The 16,370-nt window shown below is 53.5% G+C and overlaps 5 non-coding genes across 5 annotated transcripts; 3 read left to right on the plus strand and 2 right to left on the minus strand.

Annotated features, from left to right (window-relative positions):
* Positions 1-1,189: 1,189 nt before the first annotated feature.
* TRNAL-CAG (transfer RNA leucine (anticodon CAG)) lies at positions 1,190-1,273 on the minus strand. The gene has a single exon. It is a non-coding gene; the product is annotated as a tRNA-Leu (tRNA).
* A 2,170-nt stretch (positions 1,274-3,443) lies between these two features.
* On the minus strand, positions 3,444-3,515 carry TRNAG-UCC (transfer RNA glycine (anticodon UCC)). Its single transcript has one exon. It is a non-coding gene; the product is annotated as a tRNA-Gly (tRNA).
* A 2,809-nt stretch (positions 3,516-6,324) lies between these two features.
* Positions 6,325-6,396, plus strand: TRNAM-CAU (transfer RNA methionine (anticodon CAU)). The gene has a single exon. It is a non-coding gene; the product is annotated as a tRNA-Met (tRNA).
* Positions 6,397-14,479: 8,083 nt separating this feature from the next.
* TRNAG-UCC (transfer RNA glycine (anticodon UCC)) lies at positions 14,480-14,551 on the plus strand. Its single transcript has one exon. It is a non-coding gene; the product is annotated as a tRNA-Gly (tRNA).
* A 1,735-nt stretch (positions 14,552-16,286) lies between these two features.
* On the plus strand, positions 16,287-16,370 carry TRNAL-CAG (transfer RNA leucine (anticodon CAG)). The gene has a single exon. It is a non-coding gene; the product is annotated as a tRNA-Leu (tRNA).

The following is a 16,370-nucleotide window of genomic DNA, read 5'->3' on the forward strand; positions in this document are numbered from 1 at the left end:
ACACCAATCCAACATTGCTCTGCAATGGAAAAGCCTTGAATGGGCCACACGATTCCTGACCAGGCAGAGAGAGATGTGAGCTTGTGGCTCACTGCTGCAAACCATTCCTAGAGATGGCTTCTGGCTGGGCTAAACAGGTCCATACGTGTGTGTGTCTCTCTCAGGGAAGGCAGCTTGATCTGCTTGTAGGCATGAGATCCTGCAGTGCTCAGCAAGAGCATAGAACCCTGTGTGGAAGAAACAGTCAAGTCCCCTACGCACATGCCTATGGAGATCCCACGGAGTGATGGCCAGCCCTTTCCCAACCAGATGGAACCCACCCACTCTCTGGCCTCCTCTTCTTAGTTGTAAGCCTTCCTTTGTTCCTTAGGCTCTTGTCCAGGGCCTTTTCTTGCGCTTGCCCGTCTTCCCAGTGGGGATGGCAATCTCTGCAGACTGGGCAGCAGAGAGCAGAAGTCCCTGATGATAGGAGAAAGACAAGTGTTGGAGCACTCTCCAAAGAGAGTCCTCTTTGATATATGCATCCATGGATGACAGGGTAACAGGGCACAATGCCTGGCTTTTCTTTAGGAAGGTTTCGGACACGCTCTGCCACACATCTTTGCATACAATTTGACACGTTATGGACTGTGTGGGTGGAGAATCGACCAGGAGAAATGCAGATCCTGGCACCTGCCTGGGCTGATTCCCCTGCCCTGCAGAATGATTGGGTGTGAAGCTGCTCTGTTGGATACACCCTGAGGCAACAGGTTGCCAGAGGAGCCTGTTTCACTTGAGCCGGCTCTGCACAGATTACTGGCCCCGTGAGTGAGCGGAGCTGAAGTCTGGGGAAGCTATGGCCTTAGCCTTAGGGGAGGCTATAGGTGGGAGACCTTACTGTAGCAGTACCTTGCCAGAGGTACTCAAAGGTACCTTGAGTACCTCTGCAAAGGCAGGGGGAAGAGAGCCAAGAGGTAGGCAGAACTGATATTGGTGTCACCCCAGCTGCCCTGACCTCTTTTGGGACATCAGACACGGAGCAGGGAGCTGACCCTAGGCACTCTACTTGCTCCTTCACCGCAAACCATAGGGCCAACCCAGAAGGGCTCAGAGTGGAGAGCACAACCTGCAAAGAAGGCTTTCCAGGGTGAAGGTCCAGCTTTGAGGCGCTTCCCTGCCAATCCGGGAAAGGAAAAGAGGCAGAGAAGCCTGTCAGGAGTGGGATTTGAACCCACGCCTCCTAACGGAGACTGCGACCTGAACGCAGTGCCTTGGACCGCTCGGCCATCCTGACTTCTTGGCCAAGCAGGCTCTTCTCCCTAGAGCCTGTCTGCATCAGGGCAAGGTACTCAGCCTCCTCCTGTGTGGGGGTAATGGAGAGCTGGCTTCTGCTGACAACCTTTCTCTCGTGCCATTGGGGCTCTTGGGAGACCACAGCAGGAGGTGGAGGCATTTCCGAGCTGCGAGTGGAGAGGTTCAAGGCATGTAGGCAGGGAATTTATTTGGGCTCTGAAAAGAGGAGAGGGAACTCTGCAATGGCAAAATCAAAGGAGCTGTTGCAGAGATTTCAAAATGTCCACAGACACCTCCCCCTGGCTGCTATTGGCTCTGCCATTGCTGTAAACCAACGAGGACACCAAAAGAAAATCATGGCTCTGTGGGTCCCAGCAGCATGCCTGGGTGCCTTTGGTTCCTTGCCTGCAAGCTCCACCACAAACCAATGAATTCAGGCACTGCCACTGCCTCTTTCTCTCTCTGTGCATGTGCATGTACATGCTTGGGTAGACCAGTGTAGGTCTTTGTGTCATTTGGTAAGGCTGAATACATCTTCAGTGGGCAGGGAGGCTCCTTCCTTGGCCAGTCCTTCCTTGGTCAGGGGAAACACCCTATCCCTGCTACCAGCAGGACAGCATCCTGGGGTGTGGTTTGTAGCACCAGCCTTTAGGGAGCAGCTCGATGTTCTCCCTGTCCTGATGGTGGCACACAGCCGCCTCCACAAGTCCTCCCAAGACTACGGTTTCCTGTCTCAGTAATGACCCGGGCCCCTGCATGTTCTGACCGGCATGAGGCAATGTGCAAGGGCTGGGGCTGTAGTTCATGCACTGTGGAAGCATGTCTGGCTCTGGCCTTGTTCTTTGTGAACATCCTCTCTCTCTCTCTCTACCTCTCTCTCTCTCTCTCTCTCTCTTTCTCCCTCTCTCTCTCTCTCGCTCACACACACACACACACACACACAGACCCACACCTGCCTCCCCCACAGAATTATAAAGACTGTTCAGGCAAGCTTGTCTCAATAAGTGTCATTATCGCTAGTGACTCGTGATGAGATCTGCCTTTACAGGAAAAGGCCCTGAAAGGCAGGGCCACGTAGCCTTCTGGCCCAGGCCTGGCCTATCACTTGCACTGGCTCTGCCACTTTCCTGACAGGGAACTGACCTACACAATGATACTGGCTAGGAACAAGCCATTTATGTGGGGAGTTTTGTTCTCCTGGTGCAGCTCTGTGACATGTCTCGACATGGCGTCACAGAAGCACTGGAGAAAGCATGAGGGAATCAGAGAGAGCACATAACCAGAAAGTTCATGGTGATGAGGCAGGACTGAAGTCAAGCTGGGGAGTAAATCTGCAGGTCAGGATGAGGATCAGAGTCAGGTCTGTCAAGGGTCAAGCACAGTCCAGTGACCACCAGGCATGTCCGTAGTGGAAAGGTGGATTAGTAGTAAGGCTCTGATGTCCAGCCACGGGTCAGGGTTCAGGTCAATGGGATCCACTATAGCAGCCATGGAAAAGGGCTGATCAGAGGCTGGAACTTCTGCCTCACACCTGTGGGCACAACACCTTCCCTTTGCATGGCTCTGCTCACACCAGCCCTGAAGATGCTCTCTGACGGAACTGTGTGCCCGTGATGTGAATGCCAAGGATGGCTGCAGTGTTCTTGGTCCTCTCAGAACAGGTAGAGATCCCAGTAGAGCCAGTGCAGCCTGGAGAATGTCACAAGAGAAGTCACTGGGTGGATTTGTTCATGAGGGAACCAGCAGCAAGGCTGGGCTATTTGCGCTCCTACAGACCTGGGAGCAGGCAGAGATGGTTGGGGTGGGGAATGTGGAGGAGGTGGCAGAGGCTGTGTGCGAGGAGGGATGGAGTGGAGGGGGCAGGACTCATGTGGGCGCTGGGGGAAATGGGGCAGGGGTATGTGCCTGTGAACATTTCTTTCACTGTCATGAGCACAGCTGCCTGCCAGGAAGCTGGTCTGTGCTTGACTCCTGGCCAGCGTCACTTGCAGCCTCAGCCACTGTTCTGCTTCAGCCCTGGGCTCTGTGGACTGGCCCGTGCTGCCTGTGCATGCAGTAAGGGGAGTGGCTGCCCCAGGGAAGAACCTGAGCTTGTTGGGGAAAGCCAGGCTCTTTTTGGCAGGAGATGGAAGGGCCTCTGCAAGCAGCTAGAAGAAGAAGAAAAGTGGGTGTGCGTTGGCCGGGAATCGAACCCGGGTCAACTGCTTGGAAGGCAGCTATGCTCACCACTATACCACCAACGCATGCAGGCCAGAGCCCTGTGCCTGCTTGTCCCTGTCTGAGGCTGCAGGCCCGTGCCAAGAGGGTGTGAGGGAGCAGAGCTCTGGGGAAGTCCCAGAGTTGCAGCTTCATTGTCAAGCAGAAGTGCCTGCAATCGGGGCATACTGCTCCAGGGATGGACAACAGGCATTTCTCTCATTTCCATGGGCCTGGTGCAGTGTTAGGGCCTGCCACGTGGCTATCGGGGTGGCAAAAGCAGGGCTGCAACACAACTATGAGCTGGGACTGGCCAATGAGAAGAGCAGAGGCAGTGACAGGGCTCTTGGCAGTTGCTCGTAGAACCACAGCCCCTGCTCATGTACAGTGTTGACCCTAGAAGTGTTAGCAGTTGACTGCAAAGCCACAATGACCCAACATTTGGGTCACAGCTCCTAGGTCAGGAGGGCAAAGCCCTTACTCCTGCCAGACCTTACAATGTCAAGGCCATTCTCCATCTCAACTTGTGAACACCATGCAATATTTGGATGGATTTGCACATCAGGGCAACAGGGGCCTAAGAATGACAGGGAAGACTTAAATTTATCCGCCATTTATTGAAATGGATTTAGAGCGGCTCCCCTGCTCTCTCCACCACAAAGAACTGTGCAGTGTTCATTTCTTTCTCCTGCCATAAGCCCAAGCTACCTGGTGCAAGCTATAAGTGGAGAGGGAGGGAAACAAACTGTTTTTCAGGCAAGGTTTGAGCTTCCTGCACCCTCTTCATGACTGCTCTCAAAATGGCACAGCCTCACATATTCCTCCTCCACCTCAAAGGTAAAGCTCTTTTCTCTCAGACAATTCTTTTACTCCACTATGCAAGGTTGCGTATCCAAAGGGAAGATCCTTCTGCTTGCACAAACATGGAGGTCCTTGCCCCACTACATGCAAGGAGGCAAGGGCTTCCTTCCAACCCAGGAAGACTATTGGAAGGCTGATATTGGAAGGAACCTCTACAGATCATCTCACCCAATGCCCCTCTTGACCAAGCATGGTCACCTAGAGCACGTTGCATAGTATCTCATCCAGGTAGGTTTTGAAGATCTGCAAAGCAGCAGACTCCACAACCTCTCTGGGATGCCTGTTCCAGTGCTCTGTAATCCTAACAGTGAAGTAGTTCTTCCTCATACGTAGATGAAATTTCCTGTCTTTCAATTTGTACATATTCCTCCTTATTCTCTCCCTGTCCACAAGTGAGAAGATTTTGGACCCGTCCTCTTTACAATCCATCTTCCCAGATATTTGCACATGCCAAAAAGATGACCTCTCAATCTTCTCTTTCCTAGCATAAACGGGCCCTGGTCGCTAAGTCTTTCCTCATAAGACAGATGCTCAAGTTCCTTAATCACCTTTGTCGCTCTATGCTGGACCCTCTCTAGTAGTTGCACATCTCTCTTGTACTGGGGAGCCCAGAAGTGCACACAACAGTCGAGGTTTGGCTTCACCAGAGCCGAGGAGAGAAGGAGGGTCACCTCCCTTGACCTGCTGGCAACACTCCTCCTCATGCAGGCCAGGATCACATTGCTCTTCTTGGCCACAAGGACACACTGCTACCTCGTGATTAACGTGTGGTGAAACGGGACTCCCAAATGCTTCCCCACAGGGCTGCTTTCCAGCAGGACAACCCCTAATCTCTACTTCTGTCTGGGGTTATTCCTCCCCAGGTGCAGGACCCAGCACTTGCGCTTGTTGAACCTCAAGAGGTTCCGCTCTGCCCAACTCTCCAAGCTGTCTAGGCCCCTCTGAAGGGCCGCACAACCTGCCCTGCTTTGTGTCATCAGCAACCTGGCTGAGGATGCACTCTGTCCCTTCACTGAAGTCTCTGATGAAGAAGTTCAATAGCATTGCACCCAGCACTGACCCCTGGAGGACACCGCTAGCCACACGCCTCCAACTAGACTTGCCACTGCTTCTCACAACTCTCTGTGGGCTCTGCCATCCAGCCAGTTCTTGATCTACCCACTGTCCACTCATGTAACCCACACTTCCTGAGCTTCCCTATGAGAATGTTATAGGAGACAGTGTTGAAAGCCTTGCTGACATCAAGGTAGACAACATCCATCACTCTGCCCTCATCCATGCATCCGGCCATGCCATCTTAGAAGGCTATCAGCTTGGCTAAACACAACTCTCCCTTGAAGAATCCATGTTGACTGGTGCTGATCACCTTTTTTCCTTGACATGCCTAGACATGACCTCCAGGATGAGCTGCTCCATCTCTTTCCAGGGCTGGCGGGTAGCTCCAGTCCCGCTGCTCAGGGTTGGCCTGGACAGCTGTTCATAGGAAGAGTTTTAGCAGCTGGTCTCCAGCAGTAGTGGAGCCTACCTCCAAAAGCACCAAAGACCTTGGGAGCCCCAGAAGCCCAGACCATGCCAAGGCCACCTAAGGCGCACACTGTTTGCAGATAGGCATAGGAGTGCAGGTGGAGGGGAGCAAAAGCCTCCTGCTGGCCCTGAATGCAGCACACACTCTCCAACTACTTGGGAAGAGGTGCTCTGAGCAAAACAGAGGCAGGTAGACTCTGCCTTCCCTCTGAGCTTTCTGCTTCCCCTGCAGAGGCAGCGCAATTGGGCAAACAGAAACTGCCCGCCTCTCCAGGGGCTGTAGATGATGTCAGGGGGACAAACCAAGGGCGCTTCAGCCCAGGTTCTGGGCTTCCTGGATAGCAAATTTCTTCTGTGGGCCCAGGCCTAGACAGGGGGAACACAACACCCCATGAGCCCAGGCACTGGAGGTGTCACTGTGCAGGAGTGCCAGGGAGGGTTCTGTGAGCTCTAAAAAGAAGAGCTGTGGGAAGCAGAGTGGCGCAGCGGAAGCGTGCTGGGCCCATAACCCAGAGGTCGATGGATCGAAACCATCCTCTGCTAGGAAGTGTTTTGGCAAACACCCTTGCTGACGCCTGGCGCTTCTCCCCTTGGACAGCTCCACCAGCACTCCCTACCCTGCAGGCCTCCAGCTGCGTGGTGTTACTGCCTCTGCTGCTCCCTTGCCTTCTCTTTGGCTTTCTTGGCCTCTTCTCCCACCTTCTCCTTTGCTATCTTAGCATCCAGAGCGAGTATAGGTACAAGCACACACAAACAGAGCCCACAGCCATGACATGGCCACATGCATGAATGCAGACAGAGAGCAGAGCCTTTATGAGCAGTCACAAAAACACCAATTTCAACTGGCTTCTTTGCCACAGAAAGACCAATCCCTTTTGATCTCCTCATGGGCTAGTCAGGACTGGACTTCCTTAGTGGACAGCTGGACAGCTCTTCCCCTCTAGATTCCCAGGTACATGCATTTTCACCCAACTGAAAAGCAGAGAGCCATGCTCTGCTTCTCTGAGGCCCACAGAGGCTGAAGTCTCACTTTTGCATGTGGCCTTGGTGGTCCTAGTCTCCTGGCTTTCTGAGACAGTTTGCTTATTTTGATGGTGAAGAACCATTCAGGAAGCACCACTCAAACCTGGCAGAGCCCCATGCCTACAGGTGGATACTATGTGATGCCAGCCTGGGGATAGACTCTCCTCAGCTCCAGGAAGAGAGAAAAACCCCGTGGAAAGAGGGAAATGCTTTCTTTTGCAGAGTGGGCAGTTAAGTGTAGCTGAAGGAAAAGAAGATACCATGACGAGACTCCAGCTATGCTGCACAATGTCTTTAATGAGAAGAAAGGAGAAAAGGCGGTGAATGAAGCAGTACACAGAGCAAGACACACGTTTCCAGGCTGCTGGGTGCTGACTCCAAAGCGGGTCGTCGTCCGGCTTCAGCAGTTTAGACTGCAGCGAGGGACAGGCAGGCACAGTCCGCCTGCACCCAGACCAAGGGAGCCCCCAGATGCGATGGGCACCCCCCCAGCGCTCAGGGAGCTCCCAACGGCAGCTGACAGAGAGGATCCCACGGCTGTGTTCTGAGGGAAGGAGGTGAGGATGGGCCCCGGCAGGGTCACCACAACCGGGGAGGCCTCGATGGCAACCACTGAGTCAGCGCAGCGGGCGACGCAGGGCTCACTGCAGCTGCTTGCAAGAGGGGTAGGGCCGGAGGTGCCGCACGGGCGTGGCTGGCAGGGTCTGAAGCAGGACATGTCGCTGTGAGGGAGGCAGAGCTGAAACACAGAGCAGGGGAGGTAAGAGAGCACGAGTTGGAGGACCATGGCTAATGCAGAGTATGTGGGAAGTGCCCCACACTTTTGAGGGAAACAGGAGCAATTTAGGGAGGCCGACACCATGCCTCAGGCTGAGAAGCCACATGGAAGAGCAGAAATGGTTTGGGGAAGCCTGCAATACTTTCTGCATTCCCCTTGGTCTCTCCATGCCACACAGGCCTTCTCCTGTAATTTTCCTGTCAGAAACTGCCCAGCTGGAACAACTTCACCCCCTCTTCTCACACCTGCCCTCCTTACTGGGGGCATGTGGAGGCTGCTGAGACCTCCTCTCACTCTTCATTTCAGAGCATGTGTGGACATATCTCCCTCCATGTGGCAAAACCTGGGAATGCTGAGCAGCTGTTCAAACGCATTCCCTTAGAGTGGGCTGAAAGGACCTGTGGACACACCAGTCTTACTGCATCTCCAAAACAAATGTTTCTGCTTTGCAGATGGCAGAGGATGCACTTGGGTATTTCTTTAGACATGACCTCCTGCAGGTGGAAATTCTGGCATACTGGCATGCCTGAGATGAAGCCAGAGATGTCTCTTCAGCTTGAAAGAACCCTCCTCTCCCCACCAAAAGATCCCTCTCTTTCCTAGCTCCCCATTACCACCACCACCCACCCTTGAAAAGAGGAACACATAAGGCACTTAAAAGATTTTGAGTTCTAAGCTTATCAGCCACCTATGAAAGCTGAGCAGCCAGCGTGACAGCAATTCAGCCCGCAGGATGCGAGAGAGGAGAGCCAGGCTTACCGAGATTGCCGAGGAAAGTGAGGCAGAGAGAGGAGGATGGCAGAGCCTGGTGCAGCACACGCTTTTATGCTGTGTCCCAGAGCCCCCGGGGACCCAAAACATTCCTTACTCATGAAGCACCTGGGAGTTGCCGCTTCTGGCAGTGTTCTCACTGGTGATTTTGCCCTTGATTCTCTCAGCTCAAGTGTGGTGCTCCCAGTTCATTCAAGTTGGCGTTGGAATGCCTAACCTGCGTCATCAGCCCCATTCCGGACCCTTAGGGCCCGTGAACTCAGAGGTCTCAGGCACATTGTGCCTTGAGGGTGTCCATGGATTTGTGTCAAAATGATTCCTCTTTGACTCATGCAGCTCTCACTGAGGTGGGCATGATTATCAGCCATGGTGACATTTGGTCCACGAAGGACACCTCAAGTCAGCTTTCAAGGAGTTTCACTGGAGGGACTCAAGTTTAGCCTGAGAGAGCTCTCTCCTCCCTGGGTCATGGCAGTTGCTCAGCAGATAGTGGGCCACTTTCAGGGACAGTGTGAAGACTGAACATGGTAGTCTGACTGCATCGCAGCCACTTTTGGCTGCCATGTTTTCCCCATCAAGTGAGAGGGAAGGCAGGCCAAAGTGAGTCGGTTTGCACTCAAGCATAGGTGATAAGAGAAGAGGCTGAGGATGCTGACTAGCTGGAGAGGAGGATGTCATGTCAAGGATGGCATCCTTGAGAAGAGGATGTCAAGAGAGGAGGAGAGGAAGGGAAAACCCGGCTGGTGAAACAGAGAAAGAAGACTCAGAGGGCACAGTGTAGCCCAGTAACAGGCTGTGGGAGGGACAGTGCCATGTCCCTGCACTGAGTCACATAGGATCTTGACCAGCCATAAAAGAGCATTGTCCTTACAGGCAGTGGTGCCCTAAAAGCATCATTCACCCTTGGGAATGATGTTTCAGGAATAAGGCTAAACTCTGTGACAATGGCCCTTGGTCTCCTGAAGCAGCACTTCAGGAGAAATGAGGACATGAGCTCAGTTGTCCTCTCATGCCTGAGGCCAGGATGCTGCCTCTGCTGAAATCAACAGCAGGTGACTCACGTTTCCCTGGAGTACAGGGATTTTCCCAGCTCTACCACAATACAACGGATCCCAGCTGCTCCTGGAGACTGATTCAATGTTGCTCTGGAATGAAAAAGCCTTGAATGGGCCACGCCATCTCTGACGCAGGAGAAACGGCTGTGAGCTTGTGGCTAGTTGTTACGAGCCACTCCTACAAAGATGGCCATGCAGGCTTTGGGGCTCTGTGGTGGACTTGCTGGGGGAAATAGGTGCATTTTGGTGAGGTCACTTTCAGGGAAGGATGCAGGCACCTCTTTGGTCTTCCTCCCGCACTTGGATGCGCATGAGCGCCTCCGTTGCCAAAGCAGAGCCTAGAAGCCGAGTGAAGCCCTCCTCAAGTGCCCTACATACATGCCTGTAGAGGTCCCAGAGAGCCACTGCTTGTCCTTTCCAGGCGGGATGGGACCAGCCTCTTCTCCAGCCTCCTCCTCCTCATTGTAAACCTGCCTTTCTTCCCTGGAGTCTAGGACAGCCAAAACAGGCTGTGGTGCACTCTGATCAAAATCAGCACCAGCGACATCACCACAGCCCTCACTCCTGCCCCAAAGGTGCTTCCCTTCAGCTCACACAAGTCCTTCTACTTGCTGAGGATTGCCAAATGGCAGGAAATTTGAGTCTCTGCTCCCTTATGGGACTGTGCATTCTTCAAGATCTCTCTGAACTTAGCTCAACATGTGCTGAGCAACTGCAGTCATCTGAGGGGAGAGAGGTCTCTGAGGTTCAGCCTCTGTCCTTCCACTGAAAGCACTCAAGAGTGGACTCAAAGCGTCCTTCACGGGTCAAACATCACCATGGCTGGTGGCCAGGGAGGCAGAGGAGTCAAAGGGGATGAACAGGACACAAATCCACTTACGAACTCAAGGCACAGTGAGCCTGAGACCTTTGAGTTAATGGGACCTAAGGGTCCAGAATGGCGCTGATGACACAGGTTAGGCATTCCAACGCCAACTCGAATGAAATGGGAGCACCACACTTGTGCTGAGAGAGGCAAGGGCAAAATCACCAGTGAGAATTCTGCCAGCAGTGGCAACTCCCAGGTGCTTCATGAGCAAGAAATGTTTTGGGTCCTCGAGGGCTCTGGGACACAGCATAAAAGCGTGTGCTGCACCAGGCTCTGCCATCCTCCTCTCTCTGCCTCACTTTGCTCGACAATCTCGGTAAGCCTGGCTCTCCTCTCTCGCTTCCTATGGGCTGAATTGCTGTCATGCTGGCCGCTCAACTTTCATAGTTGGCTGATAAGCTTAGCACTTGAGTTATTTTAGGTCCCTTATGTGTTCCTCTTTTCAAGGGCGGTTGTTGTTGGTAATGGGGAGCTAGGAAACATGGTTTTTGTTTCAAGGGAAGAGGAGGGTTCTTTCAAGCAGAAGGGGGCCTCTCAGGCTGCAGCTGAAAGTATGCCAGAATTTCCACCTGCAGAAGGTCATGTCTAACTGAGTAGCCAAGTGCATCCACGGCCATCTTGAGTGCAGAAATGTTTTTTTTCAGAGATGTGGTAGGTCGAGTCTTTCCACAGGTGCTTTTAGCCGACTCCAATTGATCTTATGTGAAACCCTGGCTAGCATTCCCGTGTCCTGTTACTTGGAGGGGTATGCGTTCATGCCACCTGAGCTTCTTCTGAAAGCAGGAGCAAAGGAGGCCCTTAGCAGCCTTTACAAGCTCTCAGTGAAGAGGGCAGGCATGAGAAGTGAGGGCAGAGACCTTCCAACATGACGGTTTGTAACAGGAGAGCTACAGAAGAAGGCCTACTTGGCATGGGTGGACGAAGGGGAAGGGGAAGGTATTGTGAGCATGCCCCAACCATGTCTGCAGCTGGAACTTGTGCCCTCTTTTCCCTCCCCTGCTCTGTGTTTCAGCTCTGCCTCCCTCACAGCGACATGTCCTGCTTCAGACCCTGCCAGCCACGCCCGTGCGGCACCTCCGGCCCTACCCCTCTTGCAAGCAGCTGCAGTGAGCCCTGCGTCGCCCGCTGCGCTGACTCAGTGGTTGCCATCGAGGCCTCCCCGGTCGTGGTGACCCTGCCGGGGCCCATCCTCACCTCCTTCCCTCAGAACACAGCCGTGGGATCCTCTCTGTCAGCTGCCGTTGGGAGCTCCCTGAGCGCTGGGGGAGTGCCCATTGCATCTGGGGGCTCCCTTGGTCTGGGTGCAGGCGGACTCAGCAGGCTAAACTGCTGAAGCCGGACGACCACCCGCTTTGGAGTCACCACCTAGCAGCCTGGAAACGTGTGTCTTGCTCTGTGTACTGCTTCATTCACCGCCTTTTCTCCTTCCTTCTCATTAAAGACATTGTGCAGCATAGCTGGAGTCTCGTCATGGTATCTTCATCTCCTTCAGCTACACTTAACTGCCCGCTCTGCAAAAGAAAGCATTACTCTCTTTCCACAGGGTTTTTCTCTCTGCCTGAAGCTGAGGAGAGTCTATCCCCGTGCTTGCATCACAAAGAATCTACCTGTAGGCATGGGGTACTGCCAGGTTTGAGTGGAGCTTCCTGAATGGTTCTTCACCATCAAAATAAGCAAACTGTCTCAGAAAGCCAGGAGACTAGGACCACCAAGGCCACATGCAAAAGTGAGACTTCAGCCTCTGTGGGCCTCAGAGAAGCAGAGCATGGCTCTCTGCTTTTCAGTTGGGTGAAAATGCATGTACCTGGAAATCTAGAGGGGAGGAGCTGTCCAGCTGTCCACTAAGGAAGTCCAGTCCTGACTAGCCCATGAGGAGATCAAAAGGGATTGGTCTTTCTGTGGCAAAGAAGCCAGTTGAAATTGGTGTTTTTGTGACTGCTCATAAAGGCTCTGCTCTCTGTCTGCATTCATGCATGTGGCCATGTCATGGCTGTGGGCTCTGTTTGTGTGTGCTTGTACGTATACTTGCTCTGGATGCTAAGATAGCAAAGGAGAAGGTGGGAGAAGAGGCCAAGAAAGCCAAAGAGAAGGCAAGGGAGCAGCAGAGGCAGTAACACCACGCAGCTGGAGGCCTGCAGGGTAGGGAGTGCTGGTGGAGCTGGGCTCATGGGGTGTTGTGTTCCCCCTGCCTAGGCCTGGGCCCACGGAAGAAATTTGCTATCCAGGAAGCCCAGAACCTGGGCTGAAGCGCCCTTGGTTTGTCCCCCTGACATCATCTACAGCCCCTGGAGAGGCGGGCAGTTTCTGTTTGCCCAATTGTGCTGCCTCTGCAGGGGAAGCAGAAAGCTCAGAGAGAAGGCAGAGTCTACCTGCCTCTGTTTTGCTCAGAGCACCTCTTCCCAAGTAGTTGGAGAGTGTATGCTGCATTCAGGGCCAGCAGGAGGCTTTTGCTCCCCTCCACCTGCACTCCTACGCCTCTTCTGCAAACAGTGTGCGCCTTAGGTGGCCTTGGCATGGTCTGGGTTCCTGGGGCTCCCAAGGTCTTTGGTGCTTTTGGAGGTAGGCTCCACTACTGCTGGAGACCAGCTGCTAAAACTCTTCCTATGAACAGCTGTCCAGGCCAACCCTGAGCAGCGGGACTGGAGCTACCCGCCAGCCCTGGAAAGAGATGGAGCAGCTCATCCTGGAGGTCATGTCTAGGCATGTCAAGGAAAAAAGGTGATCAGCAGCAGTCAACATGGATTCTTCAAGGGAGAGTTGTGTTTAGCCAAGCTGATAGCCTTCTAAGATGGCATGGCCGGATGCATGGATGAGGGCAGAGTGATGGATGTTGTCTACCTTGATGTCAGCAAGGCTTTCAACACTGTCTCCTATAACATTCTCATAGGGAAGCTCAGGAAGTGTGGGTTACATGAGTGGACAGTGGGTAGATCAAGAACTGGCTGGATGGCAGAGCCCACAGAGAGTTGTGAGAAGCAGTGGCAAGTCTAGTTGGAGGCGTGTGGCTAGCGGTGTCCTCCAGGGGTCAGTGCTGGGTGCAATGCTATTGAACTTCTTCATCAGAGACTTCAATGAAGGGACAGAGTGCATCCTCAGCCAGGTTGCTGATGACACAAAGCAGGGCAGGTTGTGCGGCCCTTCAAAGGGGCCTAGATGATCTGTAGAGGTTCCTTCCAATATCACCCTTCCAATAGTCTTCCTGGTTTGGAAGGAAGCCCTTGCCTCCTTGCATGTAGTGGGGCAAGAACCTCCATGTTTTTGCAAGCCGAAGGAACTTCACTTTGGATACGCAGCCTTGCATAGTGGAGTAAAGGAATTGTCTGAGAGAAAAGAGCTTTACCTTTGAGGTGGAGGAGGAATATGTGAGGCTGTGCCATTTTGAGAGCAGTCATGAAGAGGGTGCAGGAAGCTCAAACCTTGCCTGAAAAACAGTTTGTTTCCCTCCCTCTCCATTTATAGCTTGCACCAGGTAGCTTGGGCATATGGCAGGAGAAAGAAATGAACACTGCACAGTTCTTTGTGGTGGAGAGAGCGGGGGAGGTGCTCTAAATCCATTTCAATAAATGGGGGATAAATTTAAGTCTTCCCTGTCACTCTTAGGCCCCTGTTGCCCTGATGTGCAAATCCATCCAAATATTGCACGGTGTTCACAAGTTGAGATGGAGAATGGCCTTGACATTGTAAGGTCTGGCAGGAGTAAGGGCTTTGCCCTCCTGACCTAGGAGCTGTGACCCAAATGTTGGGTCATTGTGGCTTTGCAGTCAACTGCTAACACTTCTAGGGTCAACACTGTACATGAGCAGGGGCTGTGGTTCTACAAGCAACTGCCAAGAGCCCTGCCACTGCCTCTGCTCTTCTCATTGGCCAGTCCCAGCTCATAGTTGTGTTGCAGCCCTGCTTTTGCCACCCCTGATAGCCACGTGGCAGGCCCTAACACTGCACCAGGCCCATGGAAATGAGAGAAATGCCTGTTGTCCATCCCTGGAGCAGTATGCCCCGGATGCAGGCACTTCTGCTTGACAATGAAGCTGCAACTCTGGGACTTCCCCAGAGCTCTGCTCCCTCACACCCTCTTGGCATGGGCCTGCAGCCTCAGACAGGGACAAGCAGGCACAGGACTCTGGCCTGCATGCGTTGGTGGTATAGTGGTGAGCATAACTGCCTTCCAAGCAGTTGACCCGGGTTCGATTCCCGGCCAACGCACACCCACTTTTCTTCTTCTAGCTGCTTGCAGAGGCCCTTCCATCTCCTGCCAAAAAGAGCCTGGCTTTCCCCAACAAGCTCAGGTTCTTCCCTGGGGCAGCCACTCCCCTTACTGCATGCACAGGCAGCACGGGCCAGTCCACAGAGCCCAGGGGCTGAAGCAGAACAGTGGCTGAGGCTGCAAGTGACGCTGGCCAGGAGTCAAGCACAGACCAGCTTCCTGGCAGGCAGCTGTGCTCATGACAGTGAAAGAAATGTTCACAGGCACATACCCCTGCCCCATTTCCCCCAGCGCCCACATGAGTCCTGCCCCCTCCACTCCATCCCTCCTTGCACACAGCCTCTGCCACCTCCTCCACATTCCCCACCCCAACCATTTCTGCCTGCTCCCAGGTCTGTAGGAGCGCAAATAGCCCAGCCTCGCTGCTGGTTCCCTCATGAGCAAATCCACCCAGTGACTTCTGTTGTGACATTCTCCAGGCTGCACTGGCTCTACTGGGATCTCTACCTGTTCTGAGAGGACCAAGAACACTGCAGCTATCCTTGGCATTCACATCACGGGCACACAGTTCCGTCAGAGAGCATCTTCAGGGCTGGTGTGAGCAGAGCCATGCAAAGGGAAGGTGTTGTGCCCACAGGTGTGAGGCAGAAGTTCCAGCCTCTGATCGGCCCTTTTCCATGGCTTCTATAGTGGATCCCATTGACCTGAACCCTGACCCGTGGCTGGACATCAGACCCTTACTACTGATCTGCCTTTCCACTACGGATATGCCTGGTGGTCACTGGACTGTGCTTGACCTTTGACAGACCTGACTCTGATCCTCATCCTGACCTGCAGATTTACTCCCCAGCTTGACTTCGGTCCTGCCTCATCACCATGAACTTTCTGGTTCTGTGCTCTCTCTGATTCCCTCATGCTTTCTCCAGTGCTTCTGTGATGCCATGTCGAGACATGTCACAGAGCTGCACCAGGAGAACAATACTCCTCACATAAATGGCTTGTTCCTAGCCAGTATCACTGTGTAGGTCAGTTCCCTGTCAGGAAAGTGTGCCACCATCAGGACAGGAAGAACATCGAGCTGCCCTAAAGGCTGGTGCTACAAACCACACCCCAGGATGCTGTCCTGCTGGTAGCAGGGATAGGGTGTTTCCCCTGACCAAGGAAGGACTGGCCAAGGAAGGAGCCTCCCTGCCCACTGAAGATGTATTCAGCCTTACCAAATGACACAAAGACCTACACTGGTCTACCCAAGCATGTACATGCATATGCACAGAGAGAGCAAGAGGCAGTGGCAGTGCCTGAATTCATTGGTTTGTGGTGGAGCTTGCAGGCAAGGAGCCAAAGGCACCCAAGCATGCTGCTGGGACCCACAGAGCCATGATTTTCTTTTGGTGTCCTCGTTGGTTTACAGCAATGGCAGAGCCAATAGGAGCTAGGGGGAGGTGTCTGTGGACATTTTGAAATCTCTGCAACAGCTCCTTTGATTTTGCCATTGCAGAGTTCCCTCTCCTCTTTTCTGAGCCCAAATAAATTCCCTGCCTACATGCCTTGAACCTCTCCACTCGCAGCTCGGAAATGCCTCCACCTCCTGCTGTGGTCTCCCAAGAGCCCCAATGGCACGAGAGAAAGGTTGTCAGCAGAAGGCAGCTCTCCATTCCCCCCACACAGGAGGAGGCTGAGTACCTTGCCCTGATGCAGACAGGCTCTAGGGAGAAGAGCCTGCTTGGCCAAGAAGTCAGGATGGCCGAGCGGTCCAAGGCGCTGCGTTCAGGTCACAGTCTCCGTTAGGAGGCGTGGGTTCAAATCCCACTCCTGACA

The sequence above is a fragment of the Tinamus guttatus genome, unplaced genomic scaffold, assembly GCF_059628265.1.
Source record: "Tinamus guttatus ecotype Peru unplaced genomic scaffold, ASM5962826v1 Tinamus_guttatus_pri_ptg000942l, whole genome shotgun sequence".
NCBI lineage: Eukaryota > Metazoa > Chordata > Aves > Tinamiformes > Tinamidae > Tinamus > Tinamus guttatus.